This window comes from Raphanus sativus, chromosome 3 (assembly GCF_000801105.2).
Source record: "Raphanus sativus cultivar WK10039 chromosome 3, ASM80110v3, whole genome shotgun sequence".
NCBI lineage: Eukaryota > Viridiplantae > Streptophyta > Magnoliopsida > Brassicales > Brassicaceae > Raphanus > Raphanus sativus.
In genome coordinates this window covers 12,564,273-12,570,272 of record NC_079513.1, presented here as the reverse complement: position 1 = coordinate 12,570,272, position 6,000 = coordinate 12,564,273, and positions in this window count along the sequence as shown.

The following is a 6,000-nucleotide window of genomic DNA, read 5'->3' as shown; positions in this document are numbered from 1 at the left end:
TGAAAATTTATTTTGTGATTTAGTAATAGGTAATATTATAACTGTTTGTGTGATTCAGTTTCCCAATCTTTTTTTTTTTGAGAAAATTCCCAATCTTATTGTTATAATAAAGATTCTTCATTGATTGTAATTAAAGTTGATATGGATATATTGGCTAACTCGAATCTCATATGGAAGCGTTCATTTTTGGATAGGTTTTATATATCCCCTTTCTGAGCTTTGTCATTTTTTTGAATTATTCATGAAGTTTACTTAGTGTCGATATTGCAGGAGAAATGATATGGCAGGTAAAAGCAAAATATTGTCTACCTGGAGAACAAAAGCGTAGCTTTTAAATTATTTGTTTCCATTGTTTTAGTTGGCTTTATGTAGTTTAGGACAACATTGAATATGTGGAAAAGACAAATGTTTTTTACGGTAAGTTAATTAAATTTTGAATGACATTTGATTGTAAATTTTATGCAAATCTAAGGGGTATTTTTTATGTGTACTTCTGTTTTAATAAAGTAGATGAAACTTGTTGGTTATTCAATTATTGATCCAAACTGTAAAAGTATACTTTCTATATACATCAATATATATATATTGGAGAAACACATTTCAATAGTTGTTATATTTGTTAGGGTTTAAATACATCAATAACAACAAAATGAGCAAAAATTAATTAAATATATTATAAATGACAGCGATACTACTGTATATAATATGTTTAGATATGGACGATTGGTTTTTTGCTCGATTCCAATTTTTTTATTTTTGGTTTTGATTTGATTCCAGTTCACTTGTGGTTTTTGGTTTTCCAGTTTAAGAGATAAGAACCGTTCAATGATTTATCAGTTGGTTTTGATTTCGGTATGATTGTTTTTATTTTAGGTTTGGTTCAGATAATAATATTAGAAACCCGATAAAATTTTGATTTCTATTCGGTTTTGGTTCGATTCATGTTTTGGATAATTTCAAATAATTTGGGTAAACATGACTTTTTAGATAAAATATTAGATAATACCGTTGAATAAATATAAAAATTTCAGATATAAAATATTAAATTGTTTGGTTCTATTGAGCAATTAGAATAATCTATAATAATTTTTATGAAAGTAAAAGGATAATCCAGATTTTTGGCTAATTGGTTTAGAAATAGTATTTTAGAATATTTGATAAATTTAAAAACAATTTAATTAGTATTTTAAGTGTATAAAGTGTATTTTGGATATTCGAGTTACCTATTTGATTTTCGGTTTGGTTCTGATCTGTTTTTTTTTTCAGTTTTAGACATATAGGAACCAATCTGATATTTGTGAAATTGATTCGATTTTGATGTTGTTTTTTTTTTTTTTTTTGTTTCGTTTCTTTGTTCTGCTTCAGTTCAGTTTTTGAATCTCGATTTATATGCCAAAGTCTAAAATTTGTGTGTACAATCTGTTTTATATTTAACAAATAAATTATTCAAATTTATTTTTAATGATAAATTTTAGAAATAAAATAATAAGACTATTATCATATAAAAAACATTGCCAATACCCACTTAATAATTATATAATATTCTAAGTATTTTGATGTTAATAACTGTAATTTTTAAAATTAGATTTCATTGATAATATTAAATCAATACCATCAATATTTATGATATAAAATATTTTTATATACTGGAATAGTTAGTAAATGGTAAGAATTTGGATTTTCTAGAATCTATGTTAATACTAACTAGATTTTGACCCGTCCGACTGGACGGGTCTTTATTTTTATGGTATATATATAATTTCAAAATTTTAAACCAATTGAACAAAATTATATTATTAAATTAATTGAACAAAATTATATTATTTTAGTTTACTGTTTAAACTTTATATTTTCGTATGTATAGTGTAATTATGGACTTCTTTGAAATGTTTTTCTTTTTTTTGTAAACAATTGGTAACTACTGGATTTTAAAATTGTGGTCTATGTTATAAATTAAAGCTTGATAATTATTATACTGAATGTATTTGTAACACGCATAAATATGTACTAATAGTCTAATACAGTCGTGTATTTTTTGTGTTTTTATTTAATACAAAATTGTTCACTTTAAATTGCTTGTGATATATTGTGGTATCTATGATGTTAAATTGCTTGTATTGCGGCTATTATAGTTAAGAAGATTTTAGTTGTTAGAAGACAATTATATGGTAAGATAATAGAGTATTGATCACATTTTATAATTAAATGGAAATATATATTGATGGCTGCAAGATCATCGTTTCAATCTGCGAGATCTGTTACATCTGCGTAATTAGTTACACTAATAACTACTTTAAATAGAGAAGATTTTCTATGTATTAAAATATGTGAATACTATACTGCTATTCTTATTTCCAAACAATCTATATTTAAATTTGTATCCATGTTTCCAAACACTTTTAATGGGTATTTCAACTTTAATAAAATAGATATTCGAGTTTTAATATTAAAGTTTTTCAATCTTGATATGCTCCAATTTATTTTCAAAATATTAAATTTATATGCCTAAATAAATAATCTTTGGCACAAAATCAGACATTTAAAATATCTCAGAAATTAGATTTGCTCCCATTTATTCTCCAACTTAACTGAACATGTTTAAATTAAAAGTGTGACTTTTTGTTTGTTTGTTAGTTAGTTTAGATCTCTTTATATAGAAATATTTGTAATTTAGATTTATTGAATTATGAAAAAATAATCTATAAAATAATATTTAACTCTAGACTACATAGATTATATTGCAGTACTACAAAATCAAAAAAAAGAGGATTATAAATCATGATCTATAGTACACGTTGAATTGTAGATCAAAATGATTTTCTGGAAAACAAAAATGGTTTTCTGATCGTTGGTGCCAGTTAAATTATAAACATACAGTTATGAATAAAATAAATTAAAGTGATCACGTTTGATTATAACATGTATGCACTCTTCGATGATTTGTTGTTATTTTTTTTTTTTTGAATGTTGTTATTCAAACTATAAGTTTTGAATAAGAAGTATTGATACGAATAGGTTAAATATTCTCATAGCTTCTGTATTTTCATTCACTACATTGTAATCTGATAAACGTAAATAGATTATAGAAATATACGAATATTAATACTTTGCAACTTGAAATTGATAATTATTGCATTTTTCTGTGGTTTTTGCTGTACATTTTGATCTGTAATTTAGTTATAGACCATCGTGCTTTACATGTAGACTACTTTGACTTCAAACTTTTCAGGTATAAATTTGATTATGGACAGGTGAAGAAGGAATATGTGAAAAGGGCAATGGAAGAAAAATATGGTGGTGAAAGAGGAGGTTGCGTTATGTTTTTTTTTTTTTTTTTTTTTTTTTGAAAAAAAGGAGGTTGCGTTATGTTTCTGTGTTTTATTTCCATATCTGTTTTGTTAGTCTTATTTTTTTTTCTCAATTCTTGCACTATCGACTTTAGTTTGTCTGCAGTTACCGTTGAATTATCCTGGTTTCAGTAACCAAAATTCAAATATCTGGTTATTATTTGTATGCGATCGGTTTCACGAAATAGCAGATCGCAAAATATCTGGGAGTTGTTAAAAAAAAACAAAAAATTTAATTAAAAGCATAGAATAAAAATAGGCCAGTGGTATATAATGGTAAATAATGTTGAAACAGAAGGACACCTAAAAAAGTTTTATGTTTTAATAGTATTGATACTATGACTTGCTAATAATAGATGTAATTATTATACTTAGTGGTATATAATATACGTATACAGTTTAAATTAAATATTATGAAGTTGTTATTGATTATTTGGTGTGCAAGTCAAGTTAGTATTGATTTGATTAAATCTTTTTTTTTAAACTGTGATTATTTTTGTATAGCTAATAATTATATTTACAGAATTAGTATATATGGATACTTTTTAAATTGCAATGAAATCTTATGAAGTTGTTATTGATTATTTTATGTGGAATTCAAGTTAGTATAGATTTGATCAAATCTTTTTTAAAAGAAAACTGTTATATTTTTCGTATAGATAATAATTATATTTACAGAATTAATATATATGGATACTTTTTAAATTGCAAAAACATACCATTATGATTATTTAAATATTATCACATAGTTTATATTAGGCCTGAGACTTATTATCCAGGATACGGATCTGATCCGAGATCCGCTCCGAATCCGCTCTAAAAATAGGATATATCTGGGGTGCCCGGATTCGAATTCGGATAGTAAAATCTCGGATCAGTCAAAATAGAATTCGGATCCGGATATCTTAATCTTTGGAGATCCGTATTTATAAAATATATTAAATTTTAAAATTTATTAATAATTATATTTGATATATTAATATTTATAAATAAATTTAATCATATATTTTAAATTTAAATTTTAATAATAATATATGCATAAATATATTCACAAAATTTGTAAAAATATAATTTATTTGATATTTTTAGATTTTTGTATTTTTAAAAATATGTTTATGTTTTTAAATTATTTTTGCCGATCCGAATCCGTCAGAATACTCGCGGATATCATAATTTCTAACTGATATCCGATATCCTGATATCCGGAAGGTATGGATCCGAATATGGATATCAAAATCACGGATCCGAAAAATACAAATCTGGATCCGAGTATCCCAAATATCCCGGATATCCGGATCCGTCCCAGGCATAGTTTATATACTAATAATCATTTGATCATAATGGTATGTTGCTCAAAGTTTAACAAAGAACAAACACACTTGGAGCGAACTATAATATACACGACAATAAGATTGAATAACAGTTATTGCATTGTAGCTCTAATGATAGAGGCTGAGTGTAAAAGACATTTTTATGTTATTCTTATGATGTTGATGTTTGTAAAAGATCATAATCTACCAAAATAGAAGGGTCATTCGTATGATGTTTAATCTATCATATGTTATTCGGTTAAACTAGAATCATTGTATAGATGATTTATTTTGGTTTATTTATAAGATATTAGATGCTGGTTTAAATCAAGTTGGTGGTTTTGATTGTAGTATAACCGAGATGTCTGTAATAATTAGATCAGATTTTATTAAAATAAATGATCCAAAATTATGTATATTTTTAACAAATTTGAAAGGGTCCAAAAATTAATGAAAACTTTAATGGTAGATAAATTTAGGACTCTGTTTTAATAGAGTAGACTAGAGTTTGACCCGCCCTTTCAAAGGGCGGATAATATTTTGTTTTTTGTCATCATCCTATATATTGATCTTCTTCATTTGTTAAATGTTTGAGATTGATTTAGTCAACAAATTTATTAACCCGTCTTTTTATTCATCAATATGTTTAAATATAATGTTTGGTTTTGGTTTTAGGTTGTTTTTCTTTTTGGATTTCGGTTTCAGTTTGATTATAATTTTTTTCTTTTTTGGTTCAAGAGATATATAAACCGTTCAGTTATTTATGAAAATAACTTAATATAATTATACTTGTGTTTACCTGATCCGGATCTATGGGCTTAGTTTTTCCCCCAAAAATTTATTTACCGAAAATTAGAAATTTCAAACATGTATTTTATTAAAAATTGTTTTTATAGATACATAAATTAAAATTAATAAATATAATTTGTTTAAAATAAGATAATTCATTTATAAAACCCGTCATTATTAATTTACTTATATTTAAAACTGTAAATTATAGTAAAAATATTTTTAATTTTTATATTGGTAAAATTTTATTTTACTCTTATATAAATAAAATACACTTCATTCAACTCGTATCATACTATATCAAATTATTTTTATTACTCAAATTTAAATATGTAATTATTTCTTATTTTATATATCTTACTTTAATATTTTATTTTAATACGTTGAAGTATGTGGTAAAATTCATGAATGTGTGTTATTCTTTAATTTTATGATTTATAAAATATTTAATAAATTAATTAAGTTACTTTATATTTATTAGTTGATGTATTAATTTAATTATGAATGTAAACATTACGGGAATATTATTTTTTATTCTGTAATGAAAGAATTAA